Source organism: Siniperca chuatsi, linkage group LG13, assembly GCF_020085105.1.
Source record: "Siniperca chuatsi isolate FFG_IHB_CAS linkage group LG13, ASM2008510v1, whole genome shotgun sequence".
NCBI classification, from domain to species: Eukaryota; Metazoa; Chordata; class Actinopteri; order Centrarchiformes; family Sinipercidae; genus Siniperca; species Siniperca chuatsi.
Window position 1 is genome coordinate 5,224,659 of NC_058054.1, and position 19,464 is coordinate 5,244,122.

Sequence of the window (19,464 nt, forward strand, 5' to 3'; positions counted from 1 at the left end):
TTCACCCACCTGTAGTCCCAATCATTCAATTAAGACACACCCCCTGTGAAATCATGACCAAAAGGTCATACATGTGCTTTCTGCTGTATTGAACACCGTTGAAGACCTATATACTGTACAGGTCAAAACTGGTCCTTTTGTGGTTTTGTTTTACCACATTCTCCTACATATGCAAGTGTGTGTGTGCAAACTACTCTAATCCACTGAAGTCAAACTCACCACAGCTGCTGTTTGTTCTCTGCAAATGAGGAAACATTTTAGAGCTATTTTTCAAGCCCATGGGAGGTGAGTGTTTTATATAATTAAAAGTCAGATTTGGGTACAGTGTTTTTTCAGAAAACTTAACATTGAGGTATATTTGTCAAACCTACTGAGATTGTAACTACTGTAAAGGCGCAACGCAGGAATGGTCAGTCCAGGTTGTCCGTTTTACAATTCAAACGCTCAGCTATATGAACAGTTAAATGCAGCTCATGTATAAAATGTGCTGCACGTTTAATTATTATTGAATCCATCTTACATTATATTTTCTAGATAATGATGATGTTGGTTCAGGCTTTGTGAAATGGATGACGGTGCAGCTTTGCAATAACACCACCTGAATGATGACTGCCTGGATTTGACTCAATCATTTTATTCACCAAGAACACCAAATTAAGTATTTGTCTTGGTGGCAATAGTGCGGAGAAAATGTTGAGACGTTAAAGCTTCTCAGTACCTTGTGGCAGACGACTACACAGCACATCCAACTGTTGATATGTAAATTTAGGTTCTATCTAGATGACTTATTTGGCCTTTTGTAGGAGAATTCTTTTTACACTTTCATATTTCTTGAGTGCATAAGGCTTGCTGATATTAGAGGTGAGAAATACAAGTCACTTTGCTGAATCAAATTCAATCTAGTTATTTTGTGCTTCTGACTGTTATTTCAGTCTCAATTCTAAATAAGGTTAGTCACTTGCTGGCTTGAACTGTTTCCGTCTAGGTTACGGTACATTACAGAGCTTTCAGTTACCAGTGTAAAGAGCTTACGTGAAAAAAGCTACTCATTTGCAAACTCGGTTTGTCAAAGTTTCCTTCATTCACATATCGAACACTTGTCGCTGATGACCTCTTGGTCCACTGTGCTGTTGCTCCTGGAGGTTATACTGAATCTGACCTCCATTGCCTTTACCTCTCCTGCTGTTGCCTGTCCTAGTTTTCACCATCCAGTAAATAGGCAGAAAACGTGGAAAATAAAGGAAATGACCTCAGGGTCCAGGCCACAGTTTTATTAGACAGAGACAAGTATACGGTGTACCGTGGAACCAGATGTTGTGTGATCATAGGGCAGAGGAGATAGGTGAACGAAGGGGAAAGTACCACCACCTGTGGAGGGAGGCGCGGTGTGGGTGACCATCTGGTAGAGGTGCTGAAAGTAATGATCATGTGCATATAAGCTGTGTGTGTGTGTGTACACGCGGGAGAAAGATTCATTGCTTTTTCTGGTTTGTAGATTACATCAAAGAGCTACTGCTACTTAAAGGATGAAGCTGGTGTCATTCCACTTTTTCTTAGTGTCAACAAATCGCGCGAACAGGCCAACGATGCGTCAGTCCGTCTCCCAATACTTTCTGACTTTCCTTCCCTTACTTTCCTTCTGTGGCCTCTGCCCAAAGCCCATTCACTACTGCTGAAAATGTAAATCAGCAGGAACAATTTACAAATAGGTCACAAATGTATAGTTTTTAAAAAAAGGCTCAGCTGGGCACTGTAGTTTTAGGAAATAGTGCATTTGTTGGGGACTACTTTCAGCAGCAGGTTAATCCACATTTAGTGCCCTAGTGAGTATTTACAACAGCAGGATGGTGAATGTGAGATTGACTTAAATAATAATAATCTAATAAATAATAATAAATAAACTACACTGCCCATGTTCATGTTAATGAAGGAACATTTCAGCAACGGTGTGGCTCACTGTTGTGTTTTTATTACTTTTTATACAACAATGGAGTTCTATAGCATAGAGGAATAAGATATATCATCATACTTGTGAGTAGGATAAATTCATTGTTGGTTTTGTTCTTGGGATTTGTTGACAATAAGAAAAATATAGAATATTATTAAAATCTTTTGACTGTTATTTTATCATGTGTTTTCAGGGCATATTTATTAATTCATCTGTGAATTTGTTTCTGTATGTTGTGCTGTAACTGACTGCATATTAATTGATTTTGCTAATTGGTCCTTGCATTTGTATATTAATGCTGTATTGCCAAAGGATAATTACGTCGAAACGAGAAAAACAAAACAGGATTACTTGCCATGAATGTAATTTGATTTTAATCATAGAACTGTGGATAAATTAATAATTCACTAGTGTATTTCATCTCTTGATTTTTATGTTTTTAAATTCATTGGCAAATTATGTGATAGTATTTTTTTTTTTTTGTAGAATAACAATTCCTCCGAGGTGGAAAAAACACAATGCCAACCATACGGAATGGTTTTATCCTCTGTTTGAGAATATTCTCTTGCCAGTTTTAATATGTGAAGGGAACTCTTGTTACTTTTTTCCTCTTTTGAACAGTTGATTACTCGGTCTTTATGATTGTTTTGAGTTTCCGTTTGTGAACAAATATATACATGTGTTTAAATGACCTAAACAGACCTAACTTTCAGTAAATATACCATATGTGTTGATAGTGTGTGGGAGTACATTTTTGATCGGAGAGAGAGCATGCAAATGTGTTTTTATAGGAAATGACTGAATATATTCAGACATTTCTTTCTGTGTGTTTCTGTGAATGTAGTGCACGATAGTCCGCAACCACTAAAGTACCTCTCTGAGTTTGCACAGATGCCATTATTTCCTCTCTTCCTCCCACCTGGTTGATTTGAGGTGCTGTTTGATGATTCATCTCTTTTTCTCCAACCTGCTTCTGTTCATCCCAGTCTTTATTTCCAGGTGAGGAGCGACCAGACAGGGAGTGTCTTTATGTGTAATGTCAGAAGCTGCAGTGCGACAGTCACTGTCAGCGAGCCTTCTTACATATTCACATTCCTTTTAAGAGCCAGTTCATTCACTACAATAGACTTGTGGATCAGTGTGTGATTAATACTGAGCCACCGGACAAGGTGTCATCCTCTCCCTTTATCCCATCAGTTATCTGATGCTAGTGGATGTTAATCACTTCTTACGTCTCCCTGTGACCCCGCAGATGGTCCATTTTGGTTCAGGAGCCACAACGAAACCCAGTCAGAACTGGTTCGGCTTCCTTTGTGTCATTGACAATGAGATGTGTAGATGTTGCAGAGGGCGGACAGGGAGCGAGTTCTGTGATGGTGCCAGTAGGGATAAAGATTAATGACACCGCCATGCCTGTGTCCTCCTGTTTAATAATGCTTATTCATCACTGTCGCTGCACGCCGATGGCCCTGCACTCAGCAAACACGTACACAAAAATGAGCTAAACATACACACAATTACACACACACACGTACTTCATAACCAGAATGAGAGAGAATTTTTTTCTACTTCATATTTGCCACCTACAGTTTATGCTCATGTTTGTGTATGAGTGTGTGTTGGAGTGACCCCTGTGTAAAGTCCCCAACTGTGTGTGCTCATGAAGGTACTCCTTCCCATTCCAGTTATCTGGGTTTATGTAAATTTGCATACAATTCCACAAAACAAGCTTATCACAGAGACTTGTGGAGTATGTGTGAACATCTTTTATGTGTAATTGAAAGCACGGCGCACAGCCATATGCCCCTCAGAAGAGATGAATGGAGGCTAGAAATGAACAGAAAGAACCGAATGAGGGAAAAAATAAGGGACCTCTGGCCTTCTACTGCTGTGCGAATGAAAGCCATTTTGTCTTCAGTGTTTTTGCTCTCCTCCTTTCCCTCTCGCTGAGTGTGTGTATTGCCCTCTTTCTCTCTTGGCTTCGACTTTTCTTGCACGGACATTTCTCTTCCTAATGGAAAATAAAGACTGGAGAGTGGTCAAGATAGGGGCTCCAAATGAAAAACATGGAGTCAGTGACCTGAGGCCAAGGCCTGTCCATCTAGTCCCCAAAGCCTGAATCAGCCCGGCTCTTCTCCTCTGCTGCCGTTGATGTCCACATGGTTTAGAATATAGATGTTAAAAAGATGTTGGGGAAAAGGGGTTGGTGGGTTTTAAGGCTTTTTCAGGCTGTAGAAATATTTTACCAACCCGTACTTCAATATCTGACAGGAACTTTGCAGACACATCTTGCCTCTGTATCGCTTCAATTCTCTGTTGGGATCGACTCTTGTCATGTTATCTCTTGGAAAAGTAACTTTTATCAGTCTACCCAAAGTTTTTGCCACTATTGGAGCTGAATAAAATGACTGTGGAGCCACTGAGATTTCAAAGTGCACATTGTTCTAAAAATGTTGTGCTGCAGAGTTGACAGCATCACTTCCAAGTATCCACAACAAATCTGCAAACTAATCTTAAATTGAGAGATGATACTAGAGTGTGGCCTTTCTTAAAGATATATTTTTAAGTAATTTGCAAAAATTTGTGTTATTTGCAGTTTGGGGGCAAAAAGCCTTAGCTGCAGTACTACATGTTTTCTGATAAGATTCCACTGATTAAGGCAGCTTTATATGCAGCAATCTTGACCTGATTGCATTTTTTTCATATTTTCTTCTTTGCTATCCTCCTTAACTGCCTCCTATCTGTCCATCCAGCCTCCAGTGTCTTAGCAGAATGCCCTTCAAACATGGCTAGCTCACCCACCACGTCATTGTCCAGGTTTGGCCACGAGTCACGGCATGTAATGGCTGAGAGGGTTAGCCTGTGCTTAGCCCACACATCAAGCTTATCTCGGACTGCAGAGACCGAATGAAACAAAAGGCTAAATAAGGGATTTGGCACTAGCAAGACTGCGGCTAACGATTCTCCCACTAGCAAACACACTTTTCCAGATCGCTTTTCTATCACATACTGTAGGCCAGGGCTATTCAATTACAAATTCAGTTGGGTCAGATTTTAAAACCAGGAAATGTATATGAGCCAGACATTTTCAGCAGCTTATTTAAAACCTTTTTTTTAGCTGTGTGGTGTCTCAGAATATTATATTCTTTAACTACCGCAACACACAAAAAAGAACACATTGGTGTGGCATTTGGAGATGGCGGTAAAATAAACAAGTACTTGCTAGTCCAGGCAGGGTTAAACTGATGGCTTTCATTGTCAATTTTTTTTTTCAGGCTTCATGGAGACATACTGTAAAATTTCAATTTAATAGCAGAGCCCCAATTAAACGCTGAGTTCCCTTTACTGGCCGGGTGTGGCTACACATTTTGACAAATAAACACAGGTCTCAATTAGACGGCAGGTCTGTTTTTTTTATAGAAGTCCTTTGGACTTATAAAACCTCTTAAAACCCACCGGGTCGTCCACTTGAGCTCTAAGCTGCTTAGATTGCGCATACAAATATAAATGTTTAAACTTTTCGACATGCTACACATCGTTAGATCGGTTAGATTCTCCACAATTCAATTGTTCAGTTTGAAGCGGCCATAAAGTCAGAGTATGTGTCCATTTCTCAATTATTTATATTCCTTTTAGTTTGTAAGGGTCCACCAATCAAAGGAATCAAAATGTTTTTTCATAAAAATTAATCAAAGTTGTGAATATTGTCATGTGAACTCCATTGCTCACTGTCTGCTAACTTTCTTCGTCAAACGAAGACTGCACTACGATTGGCGTTGTCGTTCCATCCGTAAACATCCTTCCCCATCGGTACTGCGCATGTGCAACTCTCAACAGAAATAAGAAGGAAGTGAGATGGTTCACCCGTTAGCTACTTCCATACACTTTATATGTAGTTTACTTATTTTGTCAAATAGATGACATAGATTTATGGATGCTGGGCCACTCCGGAGGTTGCGTCTGGGTCGGATGTGGCCTGTGGGCCTCCAATTGAATAGGCCTGCTGTAGGCTATGCTTCAGTTACAGCATATTTGTCCTTTATGTGGCTCCACAGATGGAAATTGTCCCAAATACTGTAATTGCAAAACTGTCAGGCTTGAGCCTTTTCTAACCCCACTGGAGATAGAAGTGGTCAGGCTTTAAATGTAATGCATAAGAGCAAAAATATGCCTGTTTACTGTCAGAAAAAGTGGAAAAAATGGCTCACTGAAAATGCATACAAAAAGCCTGTTTTATATAGGCAAAACAAAATATGTCCAATATGTAACTAACAAGATGTTTTCCTCTTTGTAGGAGGGTCCACACCACTGATCAACTGAACCAAGTCCACAACAAATGCGCAAATGTCATTCACTGTTGAGGGCCGTGAGATGAGATGAGATCAAGAATGAATTCATATGTTCAAAAGTCATGCATATTATTATACAGTATTGTATATATTTCATACATAGTGATGTGTAGAACCTGAATCCTAAATAGAAACTATGTAAATACAACATACAAATATCCACCTCTCCAAATAACATAAAGTAAAAAATACCGAAGTATCCCTATATACTGTACATTGTATATCCAAGGACCAAGGTAGAGCAGCCGCATCTTAGATGTAAAGGCAATTAAAAAATAGAAAGAGCTGTAATACCGGCTACTGGCCATACAAAAAAAAAAAAAAAAAAAAAAAAAAAACAAAAATGAAGTTTAAATGTATTACATTTTTCTGAAATTTAAAATCTTTTTAAAACAAAACATTTTAGTTTAAAATAAATTAAATGCACTTATGCACACTACTTTGACTTATTTACTTTGACTTACTTTAGATTATGCTGTGTATGTTATGGTATGTTTACCACTTACCTTGTGGCCGAAAAGGGCAAATGCACAGCAACTTAAGAAAACACATGCAAATAAACAAAACACAAGCAAATTGAGAAAACATCTTCATCAATTTGACAACACATGTGCTGCAAATACACACAACACGACTAAATACACAAACGCGCTGCAAATACACAAAACGACAATGAAGTGTTTCCGGAGGACACTAGTCTGATCTGCAGCATGCACTTACCTCGCGGGAGCATGCAGATTCAAAGAAAAAGTTTGCAAACCATTTTTGAAATTGAAAATTACGGTAAATTTGAAGGAATTAAATTTTTTTGGAAAACTACTGTTAATCAGATATAATAACCAGGTTCATCGGTGATGACAGACAGACTGTAGCCTGTTATGAACGTTGGAGTGACCAAGTGCACATAAATACCATTTCCTAGCTTAATATCTTTCATAGACACTAAATCTCCTTACAAATCATTAAAATTACTGATAGAATTACACTTCTTCGCTCTGCGAGGTCTTGCGAGGCACATGCAGCGGCCACTTTAAGCGCATGCACAGAGTAGAGCAGTAGCAGAAGTCAGAAACCAACAACATAAACATGAACATGGATGATTCATGGCCCCTCATTTTGTAAATGTGCGCATGCATTGTCAAATTAATGAAGATATTTTCTTAATATGTCTGTGTTATGTCTATTTGCATGTGTTTTCTTAAGTTGCAGTGCGTTTGCACTTGTTGGCCACCGTATATAGCCAAATCAAATATGGTAGTTACAGCCAGCTGCTAAACAAAGGTAGGAACAAAGAGCCAATGCAGATAAGCCGCACCATCCCTGCTGTGCATTGTCATGATGTTCATGATGTGTTTTGTGTGTGGGCTGTTATGTGTGGAGGTTACACTTATAAAGCCGTAATGGTAAAGAAAAGCTGCATCAGTTAGCAGTGTGCTATTTCTCTGTTTGATTACAGACATATTTGAGGGGGGAGACACATAATGTGCATTGCATTTTATATAATTGCATTGGATTATACTTTTTCACATGTAATACAGGGGCCATAAAGGACATTTTTTCCAATCAGCATATTACATATGCTAAACAAACCTATTATCATACTCATATCATAAAGACTCTAATTACAATTGAAGGTTAAATTGCAAACATGCTGCTCCTATTTGCATGCAGAGGTTTTTCCTTCATTTAACTCCATGTTAACGGAGGGCTGTAACAAATGAGTGTTCCGTTTCTCCCCTCGACCTGCTGTCTGTGCCGTCAGCACAAACAATTAGGCTTCCTTTGGTCAGACATGATAGTAAAATGGCTAATTACATTGTCTTCTTCTTCTGCCAGCATTCAGCTCAGCCAATTATTGGACAACAAAATTAGCCATCCAGTTCACCAAAGCTGTCTTGAGGAATTTTTTTTGTGGGGGTGCTATATTGTGTGTGGGGGGGAGTGTCGGGACCACAAGTCAGCTGTAAAGCTTCATATCTGCAAGCTTCTTAACGTAAATATAGACCTTTTTTCTTGTTAAATGTTTCCTCCTTTCTTTGAATTCCGTTTCCCAGTTTCTCTCTCATGCTGAATTTATGACATACTCACAGTTGCCAAGAAGGGAATTCCACACAGGGGATTGTGGGAAACAGACTTCAAATATGTTTTAAATACAGACTGTGGTAGTCTCTTTAAACTTTCTTTTCTCTCATGTCTGTCCTAATAAACAAAGCTGCCAAGCACCCAGCGTCTTGCAAAGTCTTGTGTATTTTCCTTTTATGCAACTAGCACACTTTTGGATATGATTTTTTTTTTTTTCTCAGCTTTGTTCACACTCCAGTTCTGAATCAACCAGAACAAACTGTACAAATAGCTATATGTTGCTGAAATATTGAGACAAAACATGAGAAGAACCACTGGTTGAATGTGATAGTTGCTTAACTTGCATATTGGATTAATTTAGAGTGAGATGATGAAACCTCAGTAAGAGCAGGTTGGCCTAAAGGATAATTTATTTTGGGACAGTCACAGGTTTCATTCTTTGCTTGAGGAAACGCAGTTTTAGCATTGATTTAGTGATTTGTAGGTCAAAAGACAAGTCTAGGTCTAAGTCTAGAAATGTTAAAACCAGGCAACATTTGGTTGAAAGGTGAAGTTTTAACATCTCTAGAAAACATATAACCCTTTTAACATGCAAATTTGCCATGCATCACTCTGAAACACAATTATTAATATAAGTAATAAAGGATAATTCAGTATTTTTTTCATTCCTATCAATAATACTAACAGACTCACCAAGTTAATTGCTGAGAACTTGGAATGTGGCAACATTGCTAAAGAGAAGTGAAACAATCAGACAGGATTTAAACAAACCCTCAGGTTAACCAAACTTGCCTGTTGTGAACATCCATCACAGTTTACGGACCACATTTCTGGTTCAACTTTGACCAACTGTACCTGCCGTAGTCGTGTGCACACAGTTTTTCTGTGCAATGAGTGATTATCACTGACACTTTGGATCCTGGTTTTACCTCCATAAAAGTTATTTATTATTCTTCCAATGGTTTGAGTTTTCAGATATCTGTATAAACGTCAAGACCCCAGGTTCCCCGGGTAGTGCTTGTATTTAAGCTTTTCCAACTTCAGATGACCCGTCGCCTCATCCACCCAACAGCTATGTAAAGGAGGAGGGCTAGATTTCCTACTGAATAGAATGAAATGTCTGGCAAAAAGCAATGAGAAGGCCACAACATCAGCCTGGGCTCTAGAGAGATTTAAATCACTATATGCCACACCATAACCATAATTGTCTTAAACCTGGAAATCACCAAAATGAACAAGGAAGGGTTGCTGGGGTTGAGTACACTGATCAAACTCTGGATAAAGTTAAGAAAGCCTTCTAGAAAAATAGAGTCTGTAAAAATGAAAGCAGTTTAGGTGATTTGGCTGAACTGTTGGCTTGTTCACAACCTGTCTGATCGTCTCACTACTTGTTTCTTGCCCTGCCAGACTTTAGTGTTAATAGCCATTTCCCCAGATCTCAGCAGTTACTTTGGTAACTAGCCAATAGAAACAATGACCACAACTACAAAAAGAAGACCAAAGACAGGAATTATCCTTTAAATGCTATTGAAACAACAGTTCCTTGTAACCTAGATTTCCACATTAACTTTACATTTTCAACCAGTTTAGTCAAGTTTTAACCTAGATATTAACTTTCACTAACCTTCTTTGTCTTTCTAGATAAGAGCATCTGCTAAATGTCTTGCATTGATTGTTACTGCAATCATTTTGGATTTTGCGTAGTGGTAAAGACAGCGTACGCAGACTTGAACCAGTCTGATGGGCTGTTTCAGTTCAAAACTACACAGATTGTGACTCCGTGTTTTCCTCTGACCTTTCTGGAAGCTCTTTAATGACACAGAGCTCATACCCTGCTGCGTATGGATCTCCTCAACAAGTGAATGTTTTGCAGTGCTTGACATTTAACCTTTGCTTACATCTGCTGTGGTCCATTGGCTGCCAAATCTGCTGATATCATTGATTTTTGTGTCATGCGCAAGCTCGGTAAGTTAACTCCTGGTCACTTAGACATCCCTCTCAAAAGATCTCATTTAGCACTTTCTCTTGACATGTAAAGTGGCTCCTGGACTTTGTGCCTTGCTGTTCTTTTCTTTTCTGTCCTGCCCAAAGTTTGCTGACTGTGCTGCTATGAGTATCTCTAAAGGTAAAGTGAAGAGGATGCAGTTGTGTTTGCTGTGTCAGCTGAAAAAGCAAGCTGCTCAAAACAAACTTATGCTCAGAATGCCATAATTCACTGCATTTCTCTTTATTATACGCTAGGTAAAAATACAAATTCTTGAATTCTTATATACAGTACTTATCAGGTATGTCTGTATGTGTATGGTGAACAATGCAATTTCTTCACAAAATATAGATTCATTAGAGTTTGACACAGAACATTCTTCAGGCAACTCATCTTGAAGGAAGAGCAGCGAGAAAAGGTCAATTTTAAGTCCAACTGAAATCACAAAAGTTGTTATTTTTTTGCAGTCAATAATCACTATCAAATGGTTTTTCATTTATTGCTGAAAGGAAGAAAAATGCCTCAGATAGATTAGAAATGCTCCTTTAGTCTCCAAGACTCTGTGTGGGCAGGCCAGTGTGTTGATTGTCAGCTTAGCTGGAGCATCGGACACATTGTTACAAACTTGCTAGCTTACAAGGCAAAGAAAGACAACATTTTTTAGCATTGGCATAGAAGACCTACTGCACCATGTAGCATCTAAAATGACTAATGAAGACATTTGCTGGTCAGTTTTTAAGCGTTCAGTGTGCTACAGCTTGTTTAGCAAGCCAAGGTGCATGTTAGCAGATAATACATCAGCTAGAAAGCTAATGTGGGTTGGAGTTCAAAGATTGTGGCTCTTTTATGTTGTGTCTCAAGGCCCCTTCAGATACAACGCAATTTGCACTGCACTTGCTGCTGAGTTCAGCACACATCTGACTAGGTGTTTGGGGAAGTTGTGGAAGACAGAGCAAAATAGGCGGAGTTCTCAAAACTTCTAGCGGGACTACGTCATTTTGTTGTTGGATCCCCAAGATCATGTAGGCTGCACATATTACAAGCTACCTGTTAAAACACACCTGATATCCCTACTTGCTTGGAAACGTGTTTCCAAGATAGGACTTTCCTCCTGAAGTCTCGATACAAGCGGAAACTTGTGTTGTACAATTCAGGGAATTCAGACACACGCGCAATATTAGCTTTTCCTCCATTTTGCCTTCCGTATCTGGCGGGCTGCCTCGTGTCTATTGGCCGTGCGGATATTCGTCACAGTGCACGTGCTTTGCTCGAAGCAGCATGGCACAAGCCATTGGAAATAATGGGTCTCAGAGCGCAGTGGTGCCATTGTCATTTCGCTGTCTACATATAGACAGGTGTATACTGGTATGCAGTTTTGACCCATCAGGTTTGTAATCTGGATGGATGAAGAATTTGAATAAATAGTTTTGTTTTGTTTGTTTTGGTGACCTTTGTTTTTTTTTTTGGAGCACCTTAAGGTTTCGTGTGAAACCGTTGAGCACATTTCTTTTAAACAATTTCTTTTGGGAATGATGCATTTCTATGAATGTATGCCCTGATGATCCTGGATAGACTTTGACTGAAAGCAAATAAATGAAATGTGTATTACTGTGTGCGGAAGTGTTGTCTTCATTCCACTACAGGCATCACATCCTCTGTAGAAGCTCATGTTCACTTCTGTTCGTATTCTTTTTATTCCACTTTTGTTATCACGTTTTGAAGCGAGGCTGTTTGACATGCATTAGATGGTTTTGTCCATTTACACTCTATCAAAATAAAAGCCTGGGCCCATCTATCCACAAATGCTGCTGTTATGGATATAATCTAGATAGATCTGTCTGCCTCACTTGCTATGAATTGAAGCAATTTTTTGATCCCATCGTGCCAAAAGCTTGCAGCATACAGAAGAGTTTTTTTTTTTCTTTTTAAAGAAAGTTTACTACAATTTCTTGCCAAGTTTCAACAGATATATGGTGTGTAAGATGGAAAAAACATATACAAGGAGTGTATACATGCTTGTTTCCTGCATGCAGATTTATACTAAATCTATATGTATTTACACAATGTCATGACCCAGAAAGGTAAACAACAGTAATTATGAATGTTGTACTAACCAAAGTCATTGCTGATCTGGGAATGCAATAACATCACTCAAGACGCCCAATGGCGTAAGAAACATGAGGAATCAGACAATCAGACAGATTATAAAACAACCAAAAGTTTATCCAAAATTTCTGCAATAGTTGCACAGGAAAACTGTATAACTATAAACTATTGGTAAAGTTGGCCATAATTTTATCGTGGCCTTCGTTTTCTCTTCCAAAAACCTGTCTGACCGGTCCTCTTTCTTACCTAGTTTTATTTTTGAGCAATGTTGCAGTATTCCCAGATCGCAGTAATAAACTTGGTGAGTACAATATTATTATTACCAGCAGGAATAATGGCCAAAACTGAGCAAATAAGACCCCACGTTGTGATAAATCAGTGTAGCTATGTAAGCAGTTACCTAGTTTACCAACATGAAAAACAAAAACAAACATGAGCTCCCTCATTTCAATAAACTTACCTGCAAAAACAAAACACCTCTTTACCTAGAGAGCTATACAGCAGAGTGCCCTAAAAGTCAGTTAAGCTTTTTGTAGGGAAAGTCAGAATATCAACTTTGCCCAGTCGTAATATCACGAGGTGCCCCAGATTCTCAAACAAGTCAAAAAGCAAATTTACAGTCTTGTACCATTATCACAGCACCCTTGAGTTCACAGATGGCCCCTGTGGATCCATCACCTCAGTGTTCTCCATCTTCCGGCCCCTGGGTAGAGCCTTCTCTTATTTCAATTAAATGCTTTGATTGGAGTTACAGGCCACTCAATCATTTCCTTCCTCTTAGAGCAAAGCTGATGGGGGGGGAAAAATATCCCTTATTGTGCTGGGACTATCGGGGGAAGAGGCTGGAGCCCTGGGGGTCAGCTGCAAGCTCACACAGATATTACATCATGTTTACCTAGGAGGGGGTACAGACTCGTTCCCAGCCACATGTGCCAGTGTCCTGCAGGACGACTTTGATCTTGACTACCTACTGCCCTGCTGCTTCCCCCAGGGTCAGATACAAGTGAAGGCCATAACTTGTCGCAGATTAAAGCTACTAAACTCCCTTTACTGGGAGCCAGATATGCTATTGGCTGCCCTTTGACCTTTGACCTGTCGCATGTGGACTGAAAAGAAAAAATGAAATCCCTGTTAACTGTAGTTGTGGAGGGACAAGCAGCAGCATGGCTTTGAAGCAAAGGGTGATATGAAAGTATCAAGTCAGCGTGAGACCTGTTTCTGTTTTTATCCTTCTTTTTCCATCTCTCTCTGACCATTTCTCGCTGTTAAGGTGATGTTGCTGGGCAACAGCCAAAGGGAAATAGGATTCGGCATGGCAAGGTCAAGACTGAATTCCTCTCTCTCTCACACACACACACACACACACACACACACACACACACACACACACACACACACACACAAATCCCCTGAAATCCTCCTTGACTTTTTATTTTCATCTGATTCCGAGCCTCCCGACTCTTTGCCCTGCCTTTATTCGTCTCAGACATTGCGTTTCTCCAGCCACGTGTAATAAAGCTGGGGGATGGGGATGGGGATGGGGGGTGTAGCCGTCTTAATGTGCCAGGAGGAGACCATCTTGCTTTCCCTTGGCAGAGGTTTGGAGGGATTACCGTGCTGCCCTTGAGTGGACATGGGTCACAGAGACAATCACTTGTTTGGTCATTACCCAGTCAGGCTTTGATAATGGTGATTGTAAAAAGCTAAGGTGCAAAGATAGTTTATGCAGGTCATTGAGAAGGAGTTTGAGGAGTATGAGTCCAGTATTTGTGTCAGGATTATGAAATTTCATTGCTTGTGGATGTTGGTGGAGTCATTTGAATGTGCTTAATATTATACAGTGCTTTGGGTGTACACAGTGATCTTGTACATCACAATGGTACTTTTTTATTTAATCTGATCCTTTCATTAGCACAGAACGTTGTGTGTAGTGTACAAAACATTCAGCAGCTTCTCATTTTAAAGTGGTGCTGACCGTCACTTTCACCGGTTAAAATGACAAACGTTGCTGGCGGTAGGTCATGTCAGCTGTTGCTAATTAATGTTAATACCGAGAGTAACTTTATCACAGGCCAAAACTAAACTTGGTTGTTGTTGGGTTTGTTTGCTCTCTGCAGCCAGTGTCTGTATACAGCCTAAGATTGTTTATGAGATAACACCACACAACTGTATGTTTCTGTAGTTCCACAACAGAGTGACAGGTCTTTTCTCTAGCTGATCGCTTCAGACCAATTTCAGGAGTCATATTCTCCCAGTTAAACTTTCCTAAACATCGTATCAATAATTTAAGCTGATCAATTTAATCGTTTTTCAACCAGAGTCTTAAATATTTGGATCAAGTATCTCATTTAAATAAGGTGTGCCAAATTTAGAAGGCTATAGCTGTTATTTCAATGTGTCAAATACATATTTTTCAACATTTTGTGTGTATTATTCTCCAACCGTTTCCTGCTGCTTTTGTCATTTTTGTAAATAAGCTCAGCATGCTGTAAACATAAAATATGTCTTGTAGCTCGAATAGTGACTGTGCAGAAGTCATTGGCAGCAGATGTTCAAGTGACATTAACTCCTCTTCCACATCAGGTTTCACATTCCTGCTCTCAGTACCCTGCAAGATGAAACTCTTTCAGAGAAGTGACAGTCTGTATCTTTCTTCATCCAGTGAACTTTTCCAGTCCAGCTAGATACTGTATAACTGTATAAGACATTGAAAACAACACACACTATCAATTTTCTATTCTACTGCATTTCCCAAAACATCTGTTTTACTTCATATATCATACCCCTTGGCAAACCAGAGAGCGGCTAGTTCAAAATGTATAGTGATGGTTTCAGTGTCTGTCTTACAACTGCACTTTCTTTAAGTAGTTTTGAAACATTGTAAGCAACCAAATGATTTCTGATGTCATCTTTGATGTTGCTGTAAAATGGCACCTGCTATCTTTTGATGTTACACTTGAAAGCGATCCAATGAAATCCAAGTGAAATTCATCCCAGATAGGCGTGAGCTAGTAGCGTTGGCTTGGAGCAACTAGTCCTTTGCTTAAATACAAAATAAACTGTAACCACTTTCATTGCATTTTTTTAATCTTCCAGGGTAAGTTGCTCCGAGTGAGCAGATAAGGAATTCAATTTTGCGCAAAGAAAGATCAAAAAGACGCATAGCTGTTGATGAGGAACAAGCCTGGGACATTTTAGCTTTCACAAGCCGACTCTTTCAACTTGATGCTGTTATTTTTTTCTGGTGCAGGTATTTAATTTGTCTGGCAGGTATGCAGGGAGAGGAGCGGCACAGGAGGGGAGCAGGGAGGCCTCATGGGCATCAGGCAGGAGGGTAAACAAGCTTCAAAGCCCCAGCAGAAGCCTCAGACTTGACCCAGGGTGAAGCACGACTCATTAGTTACATGCCAGGCAGCATCTGGAGTAATCACACCAAACACCATGGACTATATCACTCTGAACTCCACACACACAGAGCGGAATCAATGTGCTAACAAGGCATATTGTTTAGGGATCATGTGTTTTTTTTTCAAACGGATAGAAAACACCACCAAAAAACATCTATACTGTATTTGCTTAATCTGAGAAATCTCATGAAAATAGAGAAATGTCATTGATACTTTTAAATTCAACAACTTTTCTCATGTTTAAACCCTCTTAGCCTCACAGTTCTCAGGAGTAAGAATCAAAAGGTGCAACAAAATATATCAGCATCTGTATTTTTTCTCTGTTAGTTTTAACTTTATTGATGTGTGATTAATGTGGTTACATGGAATTTCCTTGCTGATACATGCAAAGCACTTCTCCTTCAAGATGACAACACAGTATTTCTCTAAATTCATGTTTCATGTTTTAAATTAGATCTTTGTCCAGAGCTACAATACATTTCAGCCTTATTGAGGACATTTGCTTCCCAGGAACAACCTCCATACTCCACATAGATCAGATAAACCTGGTTGTACAGTATACCCGAGGCACTTGCACAGAAATCCATCAACTTATTCTCTTATCATCATAGGAAATCATTTATTACAGGCAGAGAATACTGTCCTTGTCAAAGCGCACCAACCCGTCCCACTATCACTTTGATCATGTAATGACAAAATGTGGTGATGAAAACCTCAAAAGGTGTTGCATGTCCGCCTTCTGCCAGAGACCTCACGGCTGAGACCATCATTCCTTCCGACGGCTTCTCTGGTTGTCCGATGATGGATAACCGGGCGGCAGATGTTTCAGGAAGTAGCCCATTGATAACAGTCCCTGCGGAGCCCACTGATTGGAGTTCATCATCCCTCCCCCTGCCCCACCAGCCCATCCATCACTGGCTGAAATTGGAAGCTGCCCTTGAGTGTCAGCTACCAAGTGTTGATGGAATAGGTGCTGATGAGATGCGCTGATTTGAGTGCTGTGTGGTATCCTGACAGGGCACAGAGATGCACACAGTTTCGATTCTGGGTGTTTAGCTGATGCTCTTAGTCATAGCAGTCCCTCAGATGCTCTTACACAATGCACCAACATGTGTGTAAAGCTGGACTTGGCAGTTTCACACATTGGCAGCTGCAACTGCTAGAGAAAAGGGCAAAACCCGCCGGATACATCATGTGGTGTTTCCTCGTATCACACATGTTACTGGATGAGCCACGCATACAAAAAGCTGGTGACTCAAGTGAATGCTTTTCTGGAGCTTCAACTGGCACGGACATTGGGAAATGGAGTATCCTGATGTGGTGCAGTGTGTTTCACCACCACCACCAGTGTGTCGAGTTACATAGAAAACAATAGTGGTGGGTGTTTCAATGGCTTTTTCCAGCGTCAGCAGTGATGTGGGCATTGTACCAGACTGTTGTGGTGAAGTGGGAATGGGCACGTTCAGCTGGGAGGAGACCCCAGGGTAGACCCAGAACATGCTGGAGAGATTATATCCACCCTGGGAACTTCTTAGGCTCCCCCAGCAAGAGCTGGTGGGCGTGGCTGGAGGTATGGAGAGATGGATGTATTGACACTGATTGCATGTTTGTGTATGTCACATACGTTTCACCCTAAAAGGAACTTTTTGTAAAGGTTTCCAAAAAAAACTTTGTACAACTTTGTTTTTTGTTTGTACAAAAACAAAAAACTTTAATATCCACATTTCCTATTTCATGACAACATAGGCTGTGGTCTAACAAAGGATGAAATATTGACTATATGAGCTTTCTGAAGATAGACTTTTGCTTTGACACGTAGTTTTGACAAGAGCTAACCATCCTCAACATCAGGATTTCATCTGGACAAAAACAGTGTGCAAAGCTACGTGTGCCTACTAGGGGGGATGAGATACAGTTCTCCATTTCAGCTTTATATTTTTCTTATAGCCAAAGAAAGGGCATGGCCCAAGTGTCTCCCAAACGGCCCTCTTGTTCATCCAAGTACCTTTCTGGTTACCAAAGTGCCCCCCTGGTTAGATCAAGGGTCCCTCTTGTGCAAGTTTATGGCAAAAATACAACTTAACCCTGATCATAATTGTGTGGTGGTTGTGGTCTCCCCTTTTTTCCTGCCCTTTAAGAGAGTTTTACCACACCACTGCACTGAATTACCAATTTATTGGGTAGAGTGGTTACCAAAGTTTTGGCTCGTGACCCTTTTATAGTCAAGCAATGCCTACTCGTGACCACTTGTCACAGATTGCATGTCTATGAGCAGTTAAACCAAAGAGTGATGTTCTCTGTTTTAGTTTTATAGTTTGTAGAGTCGACCACTCAGATTTATCTTGTGACCCCTTGGGGGGTCCTGACCAACCACTGATCTAATATAAAAAACATGCAACAAATCCTTTGTAAAACCTATAATGTTCATTTTTTTGAGACATACTGATTCAATTGTGAGGTCATTTTTTAGGTAGTGGTGGTGGTGCATTGTCCACATCCATTTTTATTAATGGGCTGATGTTACAGTACTGGCCACACTGTCAGACTGAAATGTGACCTTTTTGGCCTTTTGTACAAAAACACCACAGGCTAAAGTGCTTATCACCAAAAATGTCATGACAGTAAGAAACACAAACTGAGAAACTCCAGGATTACAAGTGTAAGAGTCTTGCAAGGTAGATAATGTTGCCTTTTTAAGCAGACAAAGAAATCTGCCCTTGGTGTGCTGCTGTTGTTCGTATTTTCAGCCAGTGTTACTTTTCCGAGCCTGTTGGCGGGGTGCAAAAAGCATTCAGCTCTGAAGGATTTGAGAAACAGTGCAATCGTCCTGAATTTAAATGGGTTCAGGGCCCAGCGTACAGATGGCTGCGTACACAGCCAGATACAGCGTTCAATAGTTCAGAACCCACTCTTTTCTCTCTCTAATCGCACCCTCTCTTTTTCTCATTGCTGTCTTTTGCGGCCTCTTTATCACTCTGCTTCTTTACGCACCTTGTGCATGTACACTTGCAAACACACACCCAGAAGCACACACTGTTTTACTCTTTTTCATTCTGTCGATGTCTCTCTCATCCTCATGCAGAGTCACCTCTCTTTCTCCGTCTAACATCCTCTCTTTTCCTCTACCCCTTCCTATTTCCCAGTACTGAGGAACGAGATAAAGAAATCGTTTTTCTTTCACCACCAATCTGGTCAGCACAATTACACAAACCAGCAAACACGCTTCTCGCTTTGTTTCTCTCTAACATGACCTCTCTTTTTCTCTCTTCCTCCTTTTCCAAGTTTCCAAACGCTGAAAAACGAGATAAAGAAATCACTTTTCAAGGTAGGTGCAAAGGCACAAACTAGCAAGCATACACCTCGAACTCTGCCTCTATCCACCATTTTCCTTGTCTGTCACCCTCAGCTTTATGTTTGTTCTTCTTTCTCAAACACACACGCCTGCGTACATTACCTCAAACGATTATTTTCATTGCTTCTCATTGCAGCACAAACCTAAACTGTGGAGATAAAGCACTCCAGACTTTCACGTTTCACCTAATAAAGTCTGACACAATGAGAGAACATTGTTGCTGCAGCACAAGCGAG

At 40.1% G+C, this 19,464-nt stretch overlaps 1 long non-coding RNA gene across 1 annotated transcript in view; it reads left to right on the forward strand.

Moving 5' to 3' along the window:
• LOC122886762 overlaps positions 1-19,464 on the forward strand; it is a 47,993-nt gene continuing 28,529 nt past the window's right edge. Inside the window, exon 1 of the long non-coding RNA XR_006380427.1 lies at positions 1-285. This is a non-coding gene — a long non-coding RNA (uncharacterized LOC122886762). The remainder of the gene's footprint in view (positions 286-19,464) is intronic.